This window comes from Nicotiana sylvestris, chromosome 8 (assembly GCF_000393655.2).
Source record: "Nicotiana sylvestris chromosome 8, ASM39365v2, whole genome shotgun sequence".
Classification (NCBI taxonomy): Eukaryota; Viridiplantae; Streptophyta; class Magnoliopsida; order Solanales; family Solanaceae; genus Nicotiana; species Nicotiana sylvestris.
This window is the reverse complement of record NC_091064.1, coordinates 16,337,767-16,360,663: the sequence shown is the minus strand read 5'-3', so window position 1 is coordinate 16,360,663 and position 22,897 is coordinate 16,337,767. Positions and strand designations below refer to the sequence as shown.

Sequence of the window (22,897 nt, the reverse complement as noted above, 5' to 3'; positions counted from 1 at the left end):
ATTCCGCCCTCTCATAGTTGATAGAAAAAAATACTACAATCCTGAGATAACTAATCCAAAGATTAGCTATACCACTATTTTATCCCAAGTAAATGTGAAATGAACTCATCTCAAATTTAATCCTGCGATTAATTACCCCTTATCCCTCGTACCAAACGAGCTATTATTCTCTTCGTAAGACTGAGTAACAAATCCCTTGTAAAGGAGAAAGGAGTTGTAACTCAAAACCATTCTCAACCTCTTTTCATTTTTAATATAGCCAACAAAGCGAAGTTAAAAACTGCTAATCAACACAAGAACATGGACAAAGGGAAGACCAAAGAAAAATGATCTTCATCAGAAATTGTAGCACATTGGTAGAGTAGGACAGGCACAAAACTATATACTAAGAAAATAACATGTGCTAGCTAGTGTACACTGCCGATTGATCGAGAAAAACACATGTTACATCATTTTATGATCTTCTGGATGAATGCTAAGATCCATTGGGACCATTCAACGGTCAAGTGTCCTTCTCATCTGTTTGGTACGACGAGAATTCCTTTGACAATGAACTGGCTAGATCTCAACTTTGATGTTCCGAGTTGTAAAAACTCTCAACCAACAGAAACTCCAACCTCAATCAGATCAGCCTTCCTATTATTTTGCAACCACATCTGGCTCAAGTACCTACTGTGAATCGATAAATACCTGCAGCATCATGAAGAACAAAATTCTATGCACTTACTCCATAACACAATGTTAAAACAAAGAGGTAAATGAAAACTATAATACAAGGTTATCGCATAAGACGACATCCAGAATTTTGAAAAGTTTTTCGAACATGTATATGACAACAAATTCCTGTGCATGTATCTATTTTTGGGCTGCTATTTTTGAACTGCAAAAGTAGGATGAATAGTTAAGGATGTGGTCATTGATCAATTTGAGGCCATCTCATACTTCAGATCACAGGTGCATCTAGTTCGGGATTCTACCACAACTCATTGATTTACTAGGTCCGTAATCAATCATTTGTACTAATTAAGCAAATTTTTTAACATATGTACAACGTTCGAGCCAAAGCTATCAGATGAACCCGTATCTTCCCCTCTACATCCACCCCTGCTTTGGATTTTTGCAACATATTTGCCGGTAAAAACTGTTCTTATCAACCCATGTGGCATGGCATGAGAATATACAGTGGTCTGGATCTGTACTGAAGATAGGTCAACAATTAAACCAAAGAAGATGTGTGGAAAATCAAGTCTTAGAAAGGTGCAACCGCGTTCTACAAAAAGAAAATGGAGTAACTGAAAGAGAATGAAATTGAAAAGTAGCATTATCCTCCATATCAACTGTGCTGTGAGCTGAAACTGAAACTAACCTCCAACTCCAGCAAAGAATCATATGTTTTCTTCTCACGCGTGTCAAACACTGTAATGCCTGTGATTTTCTGTACCCCATGCTTCACAGCAATCAGGTTCTACATGGGAAAGTGCACCAAAATTCATTTTTATGATGTTAAACAACTGAATAATCAAATAAACAATTGCAATTAACATAACTATCTCTCGAAGCTACATTTTGTTATGGAGCTACCATATCTACTTTTGAAATCTCTGCATCTTCTTGATGCCAATCTATGAAACAGCTTACTTTATCAAAAAAAAAAAAAAAAAAAATTTACTCTTGAAGCTATCAGGATATAGACATTGTTATCAATAAAACGTGCATTCGAGCTATCCATTTTACAATAATAAATAAAAGATTATCCTCACCAACTGGAATTCTGAAGAGCTAAATGCTTCCACCTGCGCCAAATGCTGTTCAAGGAAGAAGAGTTAGGGATCCAGTACCCGCAGAGAAGTTTAGAATCGACAAGAAGAGGAGAAAAAACAGCTGCAATCATATGCCCAACACTACAAATAGAAAAGATTAACTGAAAGTATACTCGTAGATGAAGTAGAAATTATGATAGAGAATTGAACTTGCACATCAAAGTGCAAGATTAACAATATGACACAATCACAGTGCTAAGAATGAGTATGACAATTAGTAACAGAACAAAAACGCATGCACCAAACAAGAGCTTCAATAAAAAGAAGGAAATTTCATCAATTGTAGGAGAGGTTTAAGCTCATCAGCTCGTGCAGAAGCCATTTCAGTGTCTCACCATTGTTAGAAGACCATTAACCATAACAGCCTTCTCATCGAGTGATTCACTTTGTGACACCCAAACTTCAAAAGGGCCCAGCAACCTGTCTGTCTGGTTTGCGAGATTCAACCGTACCTACAGAAGTGCCCACAAAGACACCCAGTTTCATGACAGACAAATTGCAAGCGTAAGACAGAAAAGAAGCAAATTCAATTCAAATGGACAAACTTCTCACCAATACTGTAGATAAAAGGACTCGTGTAATAATCCCAAATCCACTAGTTTAAGCAGCAATTAACACACTGTATAAAGAGAAATGCGCTATAGTAATGTAAATGCAGACTTACTACGAAAGGTTTCTCCAGCATGATAATGGATGGCACTTCCACTGCTCTTAGCTCAATGTCTTTACGGGCAATAGGCTGCAAGGTAAGAAACAAATACCTTAAGAGCGCATAAAAATTCATCATTAGAAATCATTTGACTTACACTTCCAAGAATTTGTTGTGTCTGAAGGCGTCCAGGTTCTCCCAAATTTGTGCGCCAAGTTATCTGGAGTTTGCCCAAGACATTACTTCCCTCCACCTTCGGCAATGAAGAGCCATCGGATGATAATTTCAATTGGTAGAGGAAATTATGGACTCCGCCTCCAGATCTTAAGAGAACAGGGGGCTTAAATACATCACTGGCAGATCAAAATATATCAGCAAAGGCTAGTCAAGGGAACAAAGGTGAATGCTAACACCAACTGGTGATCACATCAACATTTAAAACCAAAATAAAGCAGCAATTCCCATTGTAAAAGAGAAAAAATCTATTAGTCAACCTCATTGGCTGTTTGCTTTCTGGTTGATGATCAACACCTCTTAGTACTGTAGCACTCCAATGCTGAGCTGGCTCAAAATCAACTTGGTCCATAAAGAGATTAGATTTTGTATGATTCTCTATGCTAGCCTCCAAAAAGGTAGTTTCCTGGGATGGAAAAAGACTTTACTGTCATAAACAGGAAAAGTAATAGAAATGCAGAAGCTGATATTGCTGCTTCTGGTAGATCATTCTCAAGAGACAAGATGGTTTGTAATATTAAAAATCAAATGCGATCTCACATTATCCTTTTAGGGACAGAAAACTGCCCAAATGAGTAGAAATAACTGACATTCCATATAAGCAAATTGGATTGGTGGCAGTATGTTGCAGATTTATGAAAGTGGTAAGTTAGATGCTATGTTATCACAAATTGGCCTTAATTGAGACATCCCAATGATTGAAATTGAAATAATAACTGCAAAACTGACTTTTCTTGACCTATTTTCCTAAGATATTCAGCCTACCAGTAAGAATGCAAGATAATGAACTTACACTCAATGAGCTTAAACCAACCTACCTTAACAACGCGAACCTGCAGAAACAAACAACAGTTATTATCTTAAAAAAGCACGTCCAGACTTGAGAAATTAATCAATAATAAAGAAGCAAATATGAAATATATTAGAATAGCAGAAAAATATATTAAAGAACTGTCCCAATGCATAGGATGTAAAGCATATAGAATCCTATCAGAATAAAATTGCTAAAACAACACAGGTTTTTGGATGTACCTTTGTTCTAACAGAAAGTGGGTTTGCGACCATAAATTTGAAATATTGTGGAAGATATTTACGCTCACCATCATTGTCGCTATAAAGAGCAGTGCATACCAACCTAAAAAGTGAAGCAATTGAATAAGTGAACTATCATATTGATAGAAGGTTACTATCAACATAGAACACAAATTTTATCATGAAACTTACGTGTGTGCACCAAGTTCTTTCACATCATGTTCCACAATGAAGTCATATCTGCTGAAGTTTGGCAAAATGCCAAAGTCCCACATTGGTTGGGAGTTAAGTTTGGGGGGGGATTTTTCCCCTATAAAAGAAGGACTAATGTTTAGGATTGAAACATACCTCTCATTTGCCTTCTCATCTGTTTAAGGCATTTGTATCTTTTCTCTTTAGTATTATTTCACTTGTATTTTGGAGTGGAATAAAATATTGGCTGTGTCCGAGGAGTAGGCAAAATTAGCCGAACCTCGTAAATTCTGGTGTTCCCTTTATTATTGCTTTATTGTCTTATTTATTATTTGGTGGCTGTCATAATTTTTGGTATAGTAGTTGTGACTTATTCACACTATATACATTTGGCTTCCGCAACAATTGGTATCAGAGCCAAGGTACTGTCTAAGTATGCTCTGTGGTTGCAGCATAGTCTGATCTTCCACATCAGAAAAGATTTATCTTGGTAACTGAGTCAAGGTTCTGTCTGAGTATGCTCTGTGGTTGCAGCTTAGTCTGATCTTCCACACCAGAAAGGAAATAATCTTGATTTGTGTCGTCAGCTATTAAATAATATTTGTGTCAAAGATGGGAGACAATAAACAAGAAGAATCTACATCAAGTGTCAACAATACGTCATCATTGGCATCTTCGCTTATGACAAGAATTGTGTCAAATGCGAAATTTGCGGTAGAAATATTTGACGGGTCCGGACATTTTGGGATGTGGCAAGGCGAGGTTCTAGATGTCCTTTTTCAACAAGGGCTAGATCTGGCCATTGAAGAAAAGAAACCAGATGTTATTGGAGAAGAAGATTGGAAGATTCTCAACCGTGTTGCTTGCGGTACCATTCGATCCTACCTTGCTAGAGAGCAGAAATATCCATACACAAAGGAAACTTCTGCAAGTAAATTATGGAAAGCACTGGAGAATAAACTTTTGAAAAAAATAGTCAAAATAAATTGTACATGAAGAAGAGACTGTTTCACTTCACCTATGTTCCTGGTACCACGATGAATGAACATATCACCAGTTTCAATAAGTTGGTCACAGATTTGCAAAATATGGATACAACTTATGATGATGGTGACTTGGCCTTGATGTTGTTGGCGTCACTTCCTGATGAGTACGAGCACCTTGAAACTACTCTACTCCATGGAAATGACGAAGTTTCTCTTAGAGAAGTTTGTTCGGCTTTGTACAGCTATGAACAAAGAAAGCGAGAAAAACAGAAGGGCGGAGAAGGAGAAGCACTATTTGTGAGGGGTCGTCCTCAAAGTCAAACGAGGACAAAGAAGGGAAGATCCAAGTCAAGATCCAGACCCAGCAAAGATGAATGTGCCTTTTGTCGAGAAAAAGGGCACTGGAAGAAAGACTGTCCGAAGTTGAAGAATAAGGCCAAACATAACAATGGAAAGGCCATTATGGATTCAAATGTAGCTGATTGTGATGATTCAGACTTCTCATTAGTTACAACAGAGTCATCAACATCATCAGACATATGGTTGATGGACTCGGCTTGTAGCTATCATATGTGTCCCAACAAGGACTGGTTCGTGGAATTTCAAGAAGGAGAATATGGAGTCGTCCACACAGCGGATAACAGCCCTCTTACCTCATATGGCATTGGTTCAATACGATTAAGGAACCATGATGGAATGATCAGAACATTAACAGATGTTCGATATGTACCGGATTTGAAGAAGAATCTCATCTCTGTGGGAGCCCTGGAATCAAAAGGGTTTAAAATCATTGCAGAAAATGGAGTGATGAGAGTATGTTCCGGTGCACTAGTGGTAATGAAGGCTAATCGGAAGAATAATAATATGTACCGCTATTGTGGCAGTACAGTTATTGGGACAGCGACAGTGACATCCAGTGACGACAAAGAGGCAGAAGCAACCAAGCTATGGCACATGCGCTTGGGACATGCTGGAGGAAAATCCTTGAAAACTCTATCAGATCAAGGATTGTTAAAAGGAGTCAAGGCTTGCAACTTGGAGTTTTGTGAGCATTGTGTTAAAGGGAAACAGACAAGGGTTAAATTTGGTACAGCGATCCATAATACTAAAGGCATTTTGGATTATGTACACTCTGATGTTTGGGGTCCTTCCAAAATACCTTCATTGGGTGGGAAGCACTATTTTGTAACCTTTGTTGATGATTTTTCTCGAAGAGTGTGGGTGTATACAATGAAAAACAAAGATGAAGTGCTGGGAATTTTTCTCAAATGGAAGACGATGGTGGAGAATCAAACAGGCAAGAGGATCAAGTGTATTCGCACAGACAATGGAGGTGAATACAAAAATGATCATTTCAATAAGGTCTGTGAAAATGATGGCATCGTCCGACACTTCACTGTTAGACATACACCACAACAGAATGGAGTGGCAGAACGTATGAACCGGACCTTGCTGGAGAAGGTACGGTGTATGTTGTCCAATGCTGGCTTGGGCAAAGAATTTTGGGCTGAGGCAATTACATATGCATGCCACCTCATTAATCGTCTACCATCTGCTGCTATTGATGGCAAAACACCATTTGAAAAATGGTACGGAAAACCTGCTGTAGATTATAACTCTTTGCACGTGTTTGGCTCAACTGCATATTATCATGTGACGGAGTCAAAATTGGATCCAAGGGCAAAGAAGGCTATTTTTATGGGAATTACTTCTGGAGTCAAAGGATATCGCTTATGGTGTCCTATGACAAAGAAAGTAATATTCAGCAGAGATGTTACCTTTGATGAATCTGCTATGGTAAATAAGGTAACAGAAGACACCAAACAAAATAAAGGTGCTTCTAAGCAGGTGGAGTTTGAGGGAAAATTTATTTTTCCTACACAAGAAGCAGAGGAGGAAACAAATGAAGATTACCCTCTGGAAGGAGAGCCAGTAGAGGAGATTCCAACTCAGGAACCTCAACAACAACTTGAATCAATAGCAACCAGCAGGCCAAAAAGAACAATAACGAAACATGTTCGTCTCATAGAGACGGTTGCTTGTGCAACCTCAATTGTAGCTGATGATGTTCCTACTACTTATAAAGACGCTGTCCAAAGTTCAGAAGAAGATAAGTGGAGGATTGCCATGAATGATGAAATACAGTCCCTTCATCAGAATCATACATGGAGATTGGCCAATCTCCCGAAGGGAAAGAAAGCAATTGGGTGCAAATGGGTATTTGCAAAGAAGGAAGGATTTCCTAACCAAGTAGATGTTCGCTACAAAGCAAGATTGGTGGCCAAAGGATATGCTCAAAAGGAGGGAATTGATTACAATGAAGTATTTTCTCCAGTTGTAAAACATTCCTCCATTAGAATTATGTTGGCTTTGGTAGCACAATTGGATTTGGAACTAGTTCAGATGGATGTAAAAACTGCGTTTTTACATGGAAACTTGGAGGAGGAAATCTACATGACTCAGCCAGAAGGATTCAAAGTTGCTGGAAAAGAAAATATGGTGTGCAAACTTGAAAAATCGTTGTACGGATTGAAACAATCTTCTAGACAATGGTACAAGCGATTTGACGAGTTTATGTTGCGGCAAGGGTACAAGAGAAGCAAATACGATCATTGTGTGTATTTGCACAAGCTTAAAGATGGTTCCTTTGTATATCTTCTCCTATATGTTGATGATATGTTGATAGCTTCCAAGAATTCGGAAGAAATTGATAAGTTGAAGATTCAACTGAAGAAGGAGTTCGAGATGAAGGATTTGGGTGAGGCAAAGAAAATTCTTGGCATGGAGATAATTAGAGATAGACGTTCAAAGAAACTCTGTTTATCTCAAAAGGAATATTTGAAGAGAGTACTTCAACGTTTTGGCATAGATGACAAGACTAAGCCAGTTAGTACTCCACTTGCTTCCCATTTTAAGCTAAGTACTATTATGTCGCCAATGGATGAAGCTGAACGAGAGTATATGTCAAAGGTACCATACGCAAATGTTGTTGGTAGCTTGATGTATGCAATGGTTTGCACAAGGCCTGACATTTCACAAGCTGTTGGAGTTATTAGCAGATATATGCACAATCCAGGGAAGGAGCATTGGCAAGCTGTGAAGTGGATTCTACGGTATATTCATAATACTGTAGATGTCGGGTTAGTTTTTGAGCAGGAAGACAATCAGTCTGTAGTTGGATATTGTGACTCAGATTTTGCGGGTGATCTGGACAAACGAAGATCAACTACTGGTTATGTGTTTACTTTTGCAAAAGCACCAGTTAGTTGGAAGTCCACTTTGCAGTCAACAGTTGCTTTGTCTACAACAGAGGCAGAGTACATGGCTATTACAGAGGCTGTGAAGGAGGCAATTTGGCTTCAAGGATTGCTAAAGGAGCTTGGTGTTGAACAAAAAGGTATCACAATTTTTTGTGATAGTCAAAGTGCTATTCAATTAGCGAAGAACCAAGTTTATCATGCAAGGACGAAGCATATTGATGTTCGGTATCATTTCGTACGAGAAATCATAGAAGAAGGAGGAGTCACAGTGAAGAAAATTCATACTACGGAGAATCCTGCTGATATGCTAACTAAGGTGGTGACTGCGATCAAGTTTCAACATTGTTTGGATTTGATCAACATTGTTGAACACTGAAGATTGAAGATGAAGACACAACCAAAATTTGTTATTGAGAGAGAATTGAAAATGTGGAATTTTGCCAAGGTGGAGATTTGTTGAAGTTTGGCAAAATGCCAAAGTCCCACATTGGTTGGGAGTTAAGTTTGGGGGGATTTTTCCCCTATAAAAGAAGGCCTAATGTTTGGGATTGAAACACACCTCTTATTTGCCTTCTCATCTGTTTAAGGCATTTGTATCTTCTCTCTTTAGTATTATTTCACTTGTATTTTGGAGTGGAATAAAATATTGGCTGTGTCCGAGAAGTAGGCAAAATTAGCCGAACCTCGTAAATTCTGGTGTTCCCTTTATTATTGCTTTATTGTCTTATTTATTATTTGGGGACTGTCATAATTTTTGGTATAGTAGTTGTGACTTATTCACATTATATACATTTAGCTTCCGCAACAATATCTCCCTCCAGCACGCATTGATTCCACAGGTGATTTAGAAGTATCTAAAAGAAGTATCCTCTGCCTCTCTGTTTGGATTTCTGCCTGTAGAAAATTGAATCACTTCTATAAAGCAGTTCGTAGAGCCAAGAGATAAGAATTCAAAAGGTTAGAAAGTTTCTAGCAGCTTACAAAACTGATAATATGAAAAACAAGATCCCTGTACTTGACTCTCAATCAGAGAGGCTTGAGGTCTAACTTGTCCAGGTAGATATTTATCTCACCCTTTTCACTAAACGATTCCTAGGCTTTTTATATGCATTTGACAATTACCTATGAAAGCACTTTATACCAGATACACACGGTAGCAAAATTGTAGCATATCAAATAATAGAAACTGAAGTTTCATAAGCCATGCTTAAGAGGCATTCCATTGTCCGTACACTCACACACAGACTCAAATATGCCCATTGAGCAAATTCATTTTCTTCAGTGTATGATACATTTTGACGGTGGGTGTAAGATACATTTGGACCATACTTTCCAAAAATATGAAAGCTTGACTAACGGCTTTCAATAAGTAGCTTAGTTTAGCCAAAATGATCAATACAAGAGCATAAAGGCCACACATATACAAAATGCAATAGCCTGTTGTCTATATATCTACTTAGTCGAGAATGTCCTCTATGTGTGCACATTCCTAAATATGGAAAAGGCAACTCTATGACCAGAAGATTGCGATGACACTACTATTCTCCATTTATTATTTTTCCAAAGAAATTTTCTACACCAGAAGCACATCATTCTTTCAGACAATTCGCTAAGTAGAAAAACTATTTGGTTATATTTGTGTAGTTTTTTGAAAAGTTTATCATACTTGCGCACTAAAATGCAGTAAGCACTCAAACAGGGTAAACCAAGGAAAAAACTTTTTTTATCAATTTTATTTTCTAGGATAGAGAAGTAAACCCCCGGCTAATGTACAGCACCAAACTTCATTTAATACTTTTGCCAAAGAGCACGTATTCAGCCTTGCCACCTTACAAATTGATGCCCCCAGACAAAATAGTAAGGATCTTGCTTATCAACAGGTTGAATAATCCACAGCATCTCTATCACTATTTACAGTAGCTTCTCATAGTAATCAGCTAAGCGAGCAAATCACCTTGATGGTAACAGCTCTAACTTCAAAGTTGGAGCTGTTATTAATGCTTATATAACTGCAGAATGTCTCTCCCAAATATATCGCCCTGCAAGATTATAAATTTAACAAGGGGAAAAGAAAATTAACTAATCACAACATCCAACATATAAGCAGTGATTGCACGTCACTCATTATCTACTGTTTGAATATATGTATATAGAAAATTTAAAGAAAAATGTTAACATATACTCCATTTCAAAAACAACAACTGATAACATAGTACAAGGGTCAAACCATTCAATTTTATCTCAATTTGAACATCAATTCCTTTATTTTGTAAAATAAAATCTCCACATTCAAAGACTGCTCAAAAGTAGAATAGTATTTTAAGTTATTTGTATTAAAATGTATTTTAGAATGTTACTTCCTATGTCCTAATTTATGTGACGCTCTTTACTTTTTAGTCTGTACGAAACAATTTAATTAAATTTCTCATTTTATCCTTAATGGGATGATTTAGAGCCACATGAATTTCTTTCTAGAGCTTGTTTTAAATCACAAATTTCAAAAGTTTTACTATTTTTTTTTCTTAAACTTGATGGTCAGTCAAACATCATCATATAAATTAAAACAAAAGGAGTACTATAAGTTACAAATTTTGTAATTAAGATTAGTAAAAAATGTTATAAAATTACAATAAGAAACTATTCGACTATCCAAATAGTTATAGTGTTATTGTGAGTTATGGTCTCATATAGAGTGTATACATGGCAATGCTTCATTGGTGGTGACTAATTCTTATGTGACAGATTTGTATAAGTTAGTTAATTGGGTTAGTCAGTTTGTTAGAAAGACAGGTAGCTTAGCTTAGCTTTTGTGTATAAGCTCTTAGCGGTGTATAATCAAGTTGGTGGTTATCATTTTCATCTAACACATTCCTCATTTCTCTTCTTCTTGAAGCTTCCGCCATTAGAGAGCTTTGAAGCTCATGCTCTTGCTCAATGATTGTCGTATATTTCAGCATGGTGCTGGTAGTATACGCGAATTAAGTTTCTTCTTCAGATTTCATCGATTCCGCAGATCGCCTTTATTTCCTGTTTTTTCAGTTTGTCAATGGAAGAATCAACAATTTTGTACACATATCCACTATACCTTGGTGCATCGGATACTCCGGCCGTTGTTCTAATCCCTGTTAAGCTTACAGGATCTGAGAACTATGGGCTTTGGAGCAGGACAAGGAAGAATGCCCTTTTAGGGAAGAGGAAGTTAGGGTTTTTTAACTTGCACCTGCACAAATGAGCCATGTTAGGCAGAGTTGCATGAGCAATGGAAAACTTGTAATGTGATTGCCCTTTCATGGCTGATGAACACGATGTCCACAAAACTCCCCAGTGGAATTGCATATGCTTCTAATGCACATCTTGTGTGGGAAGATTTGAGAGAGCGATTTGACAAGGTGAATCCCATAAGAATCTTCCAATTGCACAGAGCTATTGCCACTCTATCACATGGTATTGATTCTGTTTCCACCTATTTCACTAAGTAGAAGAGTCTTTGGAATGAATATGATGCCTTAGTGCCTGCTCCAAATTCGAAAGATTATGTTGAACATCCTCAGCAGCAAAGGTTATTACAATTCCTTAGTGGTTTAAATGATTCTTAAGGTCAAGCTAGAAGACAAATTCTCTTGAAATCCAGTGTTCTTTCTATTAATCAAGCATATGCTATGGTAATCAAGGACGGATCACAACACTCTCCTGGTCTAGGCTCAGTGAATGAGAAAAATGATCCAATTGCTATGCAGGTTGGTAAAGGTCAAGGTTACACAGATAAAAACCTTTTCCTACAGTGTGAAGATTGTGGGCTTAAGGGCCACACAAAGGAAAATTGTTATAGAAATATTGGTTATCCTGAGGAATTTAAGGGAAAGAAGAAATTTGGTTCTGCTAATATGGTCATGGCAATGAAGAGGGCAATTTGGTCGTGGTACTCAATTATCCTTCAATGTTGTCAACAATATATGTAGAAATGTAGATATTTAATCACAGGGCTATTCAACCAATGATCTGCAGAACACTTCTGTTGGTAAGGAACCATATTTCATTGAGGACAAATACATGCAAATCCTAGGTTTGCTAAACAAGAAGACCACTGACAGTCAGGCTAACATGGCAGGTACTGCTGCTTGTCTAATGTCACACACTCTTGCAAATGACTAGATTGTAGACTCAGGTACAACTCATCATACAACAGCAACTGAGAAATAGCCAAAAGATGATCCTAATTCTAAGAGGTCATCTAAAGATAAAGTCCATTTGCCCACAGGGATAAGTTGAAACTTCATGTATTGGTCAAGCACTTCTATTTGGAATTGAAGGTGTAAACAATGTGCTATTTGTACCTGACCCCAAATTCAACATGTTCTTAGCCTCCAAACTAAGCAGAGAACTCTCCTGTTCAATCAATTTTTGTCCTCGACTTTTTGTTTTGTTTCTGGATCTCTACATTAGCAGGGTGAAGGGGATATTGGTAAGAAGAATGCAGATACGTGCATATACAAGGAAGCAGGTGATAATAATAAAGCCAAAACACATCGACGGGCTGTAAATGTGAGTGGAGAAGATTGTAGATTATGGCACATGAGGCTTGGTCATCCTTCAGGTATTGTTATGAAGACTATGAGCCTAGGAAGTGCTGTAGAAAATGATTTATTGAATAAATGTGCCATAATCTGCAATCTTCTCCACTCACTAGATAATGATTTGTTGAATAAATGTCCAATCTGTCCATTAGCTAAACAGGTTAGGTTTCCTACTAGTAGTTCCAGAGCTGAATTTCTCTTTTCTTTTGTTCATATGGATCTTTGGGGACCTTATAAAGTTGCTACATTTGATAAGAAATACTATTTCTTGACTGTTGTGGATGACTTCAATAGATATACATGGGTGTGTATGTTGCAACTCAAATCTGAAGCCATAGTTGCAATTAAAAACTTTTTGCTGATGATAAAGAACCAATTTGGGACAATGGTGAAGACTCTAAGGTCAGACAATGGAACAAAATTTTTTAATTCTCCATGTAATGAATTTTTGCGGAGTCTTGAGATGATACACCAAAGCAGTTGCACTCATATTCCACAATAAAATGGAGTTGTGGAGAGAAAGCATACACATATTTTAGATGTAGCAAGAGCATTAAGATTTCAGTCCAAGATGCCGCTCAAATATTGGGGTGTTTGTGAATGCTGCACTATATTTGATCAACAGAACACCATCTTCAGCCATCAAAGGGAAGAGTCCTTTTGAAATGTTGCATTCTAAACCTTCATCTCTAGCTCACTTGAAGGTGATAAGATGTCTCTGCTACGCAACTGTAGTGCCTAAAGGTGATAAGTTTGCTGCAAGAGCATGAGTTGCAGTCCTTATGGGATATTCTGATAGACAGAAGGGATATCTGTTGATGGAACTAGCCACCAAGCAATTCTTTGTAAATAGAGATGTGTTTCAAGGAATCAGAGTTTCCTTTTACTAAAATTCAAAACTTTGTACATTCAATAGTTCCGGATGTTCATAGTTTGAGCATCTAGGATGCTAAATTGCAACCAGTTACAATTGACAGTGTTACACTTGACATTGTTGAGCATCCTTCAGAGTCTTAGGTTTTTTTTTAAAAAAATTCAAACCATCACCCAGAGTATGTTGCCCTGTGGTGGTGGCGGGTTTGCCATTACCCCTACCTGTTTATTAGACAATCCAAAAAAATACACAAAGGACATAAATCTTAGCCTCTAGATATACATGGAGTGTGACTGAGACTCTAGGATAATTATGTGCATAGTCTAAACTTTCACTAAGACTAAGAGAGGACTCCCCTCTCATGTTACAGATAAAGGAGCTAGCTTTGAAATGAAAACTATATGTGAATACAACGAGAGTAGTCTTAAACATTATCAAATATGAAATGCCCCTTCTTGGACCTGATTCTAAAGCGGATAAAGCCATTTTGATCATTCTTCAACAAAGCTTTACTCTTTCGTGGTAAGGCCATAGCTTGCGTGAAGAATCTCTTATGTTTAGTCTCCACTCCAATGTTAGCAAGCGAGTCCGCAACAATATTGGCCTCCCTATAAAAGTGACCAACTTGAGTTTTCCCTTGAATCATTAGGTATCTGATTTGATGGATATAATCCTTGAGGTATGACTAAATCTTGTTCTCCCCTTTAGTCATTCTAACTAGTAATAAGGAGTCAGTTTCTAGAGCAGGAATCAGTAGCTCAAGATGAAGAGATGCTACCTGGAGAGTCATTACAAGAACAGGATTCACAGGAAGCAACCTCTTCAGCACCAACACAAAGTGTTCCTCCTCTTATTAGAAAATCCACAAGGGAATCTAAGGAGCCTATTTGGATGAAGGATTATGTGGCCCCCAACACAGTATCTAGCAATATCCCTTGACCAACTACCTATCCGATGACAACACTACTCCAACTTATCATAGCTACCTAGCTAAATTCTCAGACTTTGGTAGAGCCACAAACCTTTAAATAGGCAGCAAAGGATGCCAAATGGATCAAGGCAATGCAACAGGAGATTTAAGCCTTGGACCGTGGGATCTAAATGGGTATACAAGATTAAGTACAGCCAATGGGAAATTAAAAAATTTAAATCCAGGTTAGTTGCAAAAGGCTATAGTCAACAGGAGTAGCTTGACTATCATGACATCTTCTCTCATGTGCCCAAGATGGTCATAGTGAGATCTGTTATAGAACTGGCTGTCTCTAGAGGCTGAACTTTGTACCAAATAAATGTTTACAATGTTTTTTTACAAGGTGATCCCTGTAAAGAAGTGTACATGGAGATGCCAACAGGCTTTAAGAAGCAGGAAGAGCAGAAAGACATAGGTTGCTTAAGTATGGACTCAAGCAAGCTTCCAGGTAGTGGAACATAAAATTGACAGATGTTTTACTTGCAGCAGGTTTCACTCATAGTAGTCATGACTATTCTCTGTTTACATTGAAGAAACAAGGAGGAATGGTAATGATTCTGGTATATGTTGATGATTTACTTATCACAGAGAGTAATGAGGAGTTGATCAGTTAGGCCAAGCAGGTACAACAACAACAACCCAGTGAAATCCCACTAGTGGGGTCTGGGGAGGGTAGTGTGTATGCAGACCTTACCCCTACCCCAAAGGAGTAGAGAGGCTGCTTCCGAAAGACCCTCGGCCCAAGAAGACAAAAAGACAAAAGAAGACAATATTAGTAACACCACAAAAATAATATGAAATATATATATATATATATATATATATATATATATATATATATATATATATATATATATATATATAAAATAAGAACAACATGAAATTAAGAGGAATGTGATAATAGGTGAAATCTAGGTGATTTAGCTATTGTTTATGCTTCCGCTTGATTATAGTCCAATGACATTATGGTTAATTGATGAAAAATAGGCTTTAATTGTGATATGTATACATTGCAGGACGAGGAGCCTGTATGATGCTTTCAAGAGGATATTAGAATGATTTATGAGCAAGAACAACCCCTCGGAGTTGAGTGCGCGCAGGGACGAGATGAAAAAATGGACGAAATCAAGCTCCAGGTGCGCGAAGGCACGCAGGAGTTCGCGAGTAAGAAAGGCCGAGGCAGAATCATGTGCGAAGAAACGCGCGAAGTTATGCACGAGCTCGCGCGTGTCCGGTCCGGAAAAACGTTATTTAGGGTTAAAATTGGAAATCTGGAGAGAAACCCACTTGACATATATAAAGTCAAGCTCGCCCAAGGTTAAATCATCAGGGATTTTCATAGTTTAGTGCAAGAAATAGAGAGGCAAGAGGCAAGGAGGAGTTTTGACCATCAAGTTCTTCTTTTCTTCTCTTGTTTTTGCTATTTTGTGATGAAATTGAACTTATTTGGGATGAACACTAGTATGAGTGGCTAAGACCCATTATTCTGGGGTCATGGGTAAAACATGAATGTTGTTATTTGGAGTTTAATTTGACAAAGTGAGTTTATCATATTGGGTTGTTTATTTAATTCTGCGTTCAATTATTTTGCTGAGTAGCTAACAGTGAAATACTATCTACGAATCTTTAGTTGAACTCGAAAGTGGGAACTTTAGATTGCATATAGAATTAAATAGAGCAAGTTCTTGAACCCGGGTCTCGGGGAACGGATTCGCAATTGGGATAGACATATTCTCAATTGCCTTGCTTGGTTGAAATACAGGAATTGTAAATGCGTTCTTGTTAATCTTAATTCCATAGACATATAGGCATTGAGTTGACTTGAATAGGCAAGTAAGAACTTGACAGATTCTTATGAGTAATATCAACCCTGTCAATCAATAACCCAGATAAATTGATTAGTCATTCTAAGCCAAGAACACAACATGATTGCTAACTATGCCTGTGACCCTGGAATATCCTCTCCTACTGTTTGTTACTCGAAATTGCTATTCGTTTGGTTACTTGCTTTAGTTAGATTAATTCTTTATAGTTTAAGCAGTAAAACAATTACATCTCTCTTTTGTGAACAATCTCTTGGGTAGAGACAGAAATTGGGTTTGAATCAGTCAACAGTTAATCATAAGTCTTTGTGGGAACGATACTATACTCACTACTCTATTACTTGACGATCACGTACACTTGCGTGAGTGTTTTTGGTCACAACAAGTTTTTGGCGTTATTGTCGGGGACTTAGAAATTAGCTACTTGACTGAATTGAGCTTTTATTATTTATTTATTCGAGTTTTAACTCTCAGTTCACTTTGTTTGTGCTAATACAAGAGTTTCTATTGAATGCGAAGAAGTAGAAGCGCAAACAATCTCCTTCCTCTCGATCCCGAAATTGAACGAACACTTCACAAATTGAGGAGGGAGGTGGACGCTAGAACCAGAATTGAAAGAGAGTTGGACATCGTAGTTCAACCACAGCCAATTGAGATGGCAGGTAATGAGGAACGCGCGGTGATTGAAGCCACAAGGCCCAGTCTGGCTAATATGACTCAGGCTATTGTGAAGCCTGACATCACTGGGCACTTTGAGCTGAAACAATACATGGTGCAGCTGATCCAATCCACAGGGCTGTTTGTGGGTTTACCTTATGAAGACCCGCAGAGGCACATTCAGAATTTCTTGGAAATTACGGATACCTACAACTATCCGCACGTTTCCAAAGACTATGTCAGGCTGACACTTTTCCCCTTTCCACTGATTGGGGGAAGCTAAGGAGTGGTTGAATAAAGAGCCAGCAAATTCAATCCGCACTTGGGATGATCTGGCGAGGAAATTCTTAATCAAGTTTTTTCCCACTAAGAAAACAAAGGTATTGATGAGTCAAATTCTTGGGTTTGAACAACGAGCTAGCGAGACACTGCGTCAAGCATGGGAAAGGTACAAGAAGATGCTCAGAGACTGTCCTCATCATTGCCAGACGGACGATATATTGGGTTAGATGATGCTTCAAAGATGAATCTTGATTCAGCTTGTAGGGGTAGTTGCATGGCCAGACCGTACAGTGAAATCCAAATCTTGCTGAATAACTTCACTACTAATGATAATAACTGGCAAGGTGAGGGTGATTCACGAAAGGCAGTTAAGCAAAAAATCAGTTGGGTTACTTGAGTTAGACGAAGTGTCAGCCATGAGAGCTGATATTGCAAAGCTGGCCAATCAGATGACTAGGATGACAATGCAGCAACCACAGACAATGCAACACGTACAACAAATGATTATTTGCTGCAAACTCTATGGCGACAGTCATATGAGTGATATGTGCCCTACGAATCCAGAATCCATCTATTATGTGGGGCAACAGAACAGAGGTCCACCGAATCAGCATGCACAATACGGGAATTCTTACAATCCAAATTGGAGGAAGCATCCCAACTTCTCATGGGGTGGAAATCAGCAGAATCAGAATCAGCATAGACCCCAAGGGAATTTCAATCAGCCTCAGAGACCACCCCAACAAATGGAAGAAAGTACCAATGATCTGCTAAAGAAGTTGTTGATTGACAATCAGCAACTCAGGACCGACTTCAGAAATCTTGAAAGGCAAATGGGGCAGTTAGCAACAAATCAAAACACTAGACCTGCAGGCGCCCTCCCCAGTGATACAGAAAAGAACCCTCAAGTGAATGCAGTTACACTTAGAAACGGTAGGGAGCTAGAGGAAGTGCCAAAGAAAAAGAAAGACAATCCCATACCTGAGGGAGAGTTGATCCCTAAAGTGACTCAAGAGCCAAAGAATGCTGCTGAAATTTTAGAGCCAGTGGAGGCCCCAAGACCACCACCACCTTTTCCTCAGAGATTGCAGAAAAAGAATAACGATCGCATGTTCACAAAAATCCTCTCTATGTTGAGCCAGGTTCAATTGAATATCCCACTTGTTGATGTGCTTCGTGAAATTCCAAAGTATGCTAAATACATAAAAGATATAGTGGCTCACAAGAGAAGATTAACTGAATTTGAGACAGTGGCATTTACTGAGGAGTGCACTTTAAGGGTCCAAAATAAGCTCCCTCAAAAGCTTAAGGATCCTGGCAGCTTCACGATTCCTGTGCGCATTGGCAATATTGATGTGGGTCGTGCTCTTTGCGATTTGGGGGCGAGCATAAATCTAATGCCCCTGTCCTTGTTCAAGCAACTGGGCCTGGGAGCTCCAAGGCCCACTACTGTGATGCTACAGCTGGCTAACAGATCGATAGCACACCCTGAAGGGGTGATTGAAGATGTATTGCTGCAGATTGGGAAATTCATCTTCCCTGCTGATTTCATTATCCTTGATTATGAGGCTGACGAACTGGTTCCAATCATATTGGGGTGACCTCTCTTAGCTATTGGTGATGCAATTATCAAAGTGAGAGAGGGAAAGATGATTTTGAGGGTAGATGACGAGGAAGCAGTTTTTAATGTCTACAGAGCAATCCAACTTCCCCGCCACTATGAGGAGCTCTCAATGATATCTGCTGTTGAGGCCGATGAGCAGATTCATTATCCGAGTGTATATCTAGACGATTCTCTAGAGAAAGCACTTATGTTGTTTGATAGCCTGGGGGTTGGTGAGGAGGTTGAGGAGATGATGCACATCCTTGATACATCTTGTGCGTACCTGCAAGGGACGCACCCCTTCGAGCCTTTGAATAGACCAGAGGGGCCTCCTCCAAAGCTGTCAATTGAGGAAGCCCCAAAATTGGAACTTAAACCCCTTCCACTTCATCTGCAATATGCTTATTGGGTGACTCTGACACTTTACCTGTTATTGTCTCGTCTGACTTGTCTAAATTGCAGGAAGAAAAGTTGTTGAGAGTGTTACGTGAGCACAAGCGAGAACTTGGGTGGACTATGTCTGACATTAAGGGCATTAGTCCAGCCTTCTGCATGCACAAAATCCTTATGGAGGACGGACACAAGCCTAGTGTAGAGCAACAATGCCGACTCAATCCAATCATGAAAGAGGTGGTAGGAAAAGGAGTGATTAAGTAGCTCGATGCAGGTATTGTATTTCCTATCTCAAACAGCAAATGGGTAAACCCCGTCCAATGTGTACCCAAGAAAGGGGGGATGACTGTAGTAGTTAATGAGAATAATGATTTAATACATACAAGAACTGTCACCGGGTGGAGAATTTGCATTAATTATAGAAAATTGAACAATGCCACCCGGAAGGACCACTTTCCCCTCCCCTTTATTGGACAAATGCTTGATAGATTAGCTGGCCAGGAGTACTACTTCTTCTTAGATGGTTACTCGGGGTATAATTAGATTGTTATAGCTCCAGAGGACCAAGAGAAGACCACTTTTACGTGTCCTTATGGCACGTATGCGTGCGAATGCCCTAAAGATGGAAGCGATTGAAAAATTGCCTCCACCGATATCTGTCAAAGGCATTCGCAGTTTCTTGGGCCATGCAGGTTTTTATCGTCGTTTCATTAAAGATTTCTCGAAAACTTCCTCTCCCTTGTGCAGGTTGCTTGAGAAAGATGTCGCCTTCAAATTTGATGATGCCTGTCTGAAGGCATTCGAGGAGCTGAAAGGAAGGTTGGTTACTGCACTAATCATAATTGCTCCGGATTGGGAGCAGCCATTTGAGTTGATATGTGATGCGAGTGACTTGGTTGTTGGTACTGTTTTGGGGCAAAGGAGAAATAAGATATTCCACTCCATCTACTATGCGAGCAAAACTCTGAATCCAGCTCAGATGAACTACACCGTCACTGAAAAAGAGTTGCTTGTAGTGGTGTGGGCATTTGACAAGTTCAGGTCATATCTTGTGGGGACCAAAGTCATCATCTGCACAGATTATTCAGCTATCAGATACCTATTTGAGAAGGACGCCAAGCCGAGACTGATTCGGTGGGTCCTGCTCTTGCAGGAGTTTGATTTAGAGATTCGAGATCGCAAAGGAACAGAGAACCAAGTGGTTGATCACTTGTCCAGGTTAGAAAATCGGAACCATGTGGCTGAAGGGGGTGCAATAAAAGAAACATTCCCTGATGAGCAGTTATTGGCAATCACCTCAAGCACAGCCCCGTGGTATGCAGATTATGTGAACTTTATTGCAAGTGGGGTAACACCACCAGAATTGACACCAGACAATAGACGAAGGTTCTTGCATGATGTGAGGCTCTACATATGGGATGAGCCATTCTTATACAGGCTATGTGCAGATCAGTTGATGCGGAGATGTGTTCCTGAGGAGGAGATGAGTGCCATACTTCATAGTTGTCACGCCTCGTCATACGGAGGTCATCACGGTGGAGACAGGACCGGCCAAAAAGTGCTACAATCAGGTTTCTATTGGCCAAAATTGTTTAGGGATGCACACGCCTTTGTTAAAATGTGTGACAGGTGCCAAAGAACTGGGACGATCACTAAGAAGCACGAGATGCCGCTGCAAAACATCCTGGTAGTGGAGCTTTTCGATGTTTGGGGAATTGACTTCATGGGACCTTTTCCATACTCGAACGGCCATAGATACATCTTGGTGGCAGTTGATTATGTATCTAAGTGGGTGGAGGCCATTTCTCTTCCCTCTAATGATGCAAAAGTGGTGGTAAGCTTTGTCAAGAAGCATATCTTCACACGCTTTGGAACTCCCAGAGTGTTGATCAGCGATGGAGGTACGCATTTCTGCAACAAATTGTTAAACAATGTCCTTGCAAAGTACGGGGTCAAGCATAAGGTCTCCCTGCCTATCACCCACAGACGAGTGGTCAAGTGGAGGTTTCAAACAGAGAGGTAAAGCAAATTCTTGAGAAAACAGTAAGTGCAAATAGAAAAGATTGGGTCGGAAAGTTAGACGACGCATTGTGGGCGTATCGAACAGCATACAAAACTCCCATAGGTGCTTCTCCTTATAGATTGGTGTATGGGAAGGCATGTCACTTGCCCATCGAACTTGAGCACAAGGCCTATTGGGCAATAAAGAAGCTGAACATGGATGGGGACTTAGCTGGAGAGAAGAGGTTGTTGCAACTCGATGAGCTCGAGGAGTTTCGATTACATGCATATGAGAATGCCAAATTATATAAAGAGAAGACTAAGAGGTGGCATGACAAGCACATTCAACATCGAGAGTTCGAGCCAGGGCAAGAAGTTCTGTTGTTCAATTCGAGGTTGAAGCTTTTCCCTGGAAAGCTTAAATCGCGTTGGTCGGGCCCTTTTGTTGTGGTAAGAGTGAAGCCTCATGGAGCCGTGGAGTTGAGAGATATGAGTTCAACTGGCACTTTCTTGGTGAACGGTCAACGGATAAAACATTACTGGGGTGGTGACTTTGCACGTCACAAGACCTCAGTGGACTTGAAGGATGCTTGAGAACATGTTGAGTCATGCCGCGACGTTAAATCAGGCGCTGGATGGGAGGCAACCCATTGAAATGTTGTAACCGTCGTGCCATGACATTAAATAAGGCGCTGGTTTGGAGGCAACCCAACGATAGTAGTAGTGTTTGAGTTTGAGCTTTAACTTACTAACAAATGTAGGCGACGAAGGGCGGGTGAAAGGACCATCAACTAGGAGCAAACTAGGTGAAAATAAATGCAAAAATAAACGCCCAGGAGCGCGACTTCGCGCCCACTTCGTGCACAAGTTCGCGCGCCTGGGCGAACCATTCGGCCTGGAACTCAACAGCACCGCGCGAAGAAACGTGCGAGCTCCAAAACTTCGCGTGCCTGGGCGGACCATTCTGCCTAGAACTTTTCAGGCGTTTTGTTTTTCTTTTTAGTTTTAGTTTTTCTTTTTATTTTTTTTTATTTTTGTAGTTTAATTAGTTATTTGTTTTAGACACAATTAACCCCCCCCCCCTTCTATTAAACAAAACCCAAATCCCCTCTTCCAAACTCTCCCAACTTCTTCAAAAACACCAAATTCCAGCACCCCTGCCCCCATCCCCCTCTCTCACGATATTCAACAAGATATGAGCCCTAGTTGTAGTTTTCTTTCTTTTTCTCTTTCTACTTTCAGATTTTTTTTATGTTGTATCTTATGTCATTAGTGTAGATGTGTTTTGTGATTTGGTGTTCAAACTTGGTGAAATATGTTTTGGGGTTAGTTTGTTGTAAGTGTGGGGTGGGTAGCACTTGAGTTGGGTTTTGGATGAGATTTTGTGGGGGGGCCTTGTTGCAAGACACTTAGAAAAGAGTTGTGAGAGCCTAATGCCCACAAGGTGTTTGTGGAAAGGCCTCAATGAGCATGATTATGTATTTGTGACCAATTTTGCGTGTGAAGTCTGAGTAACCACATTAAGTCACACTAATTTTGTTGGGCTG

The 22,897-nt window shown here is 39.4% G+C and overlaps 1 pseudogene; it reads right to left on the bottom strand.

Annotated features, from left to right (window-relative positions):
• Window positions 1-313: 313 nt before the first annotated feature.
• The window catches only part of LOC104215035 (uncharacterized), a 38,429-nt pseudogene continuing 15,845 nt past the window's right edge, over window positions 314-22,897 (bottom strand).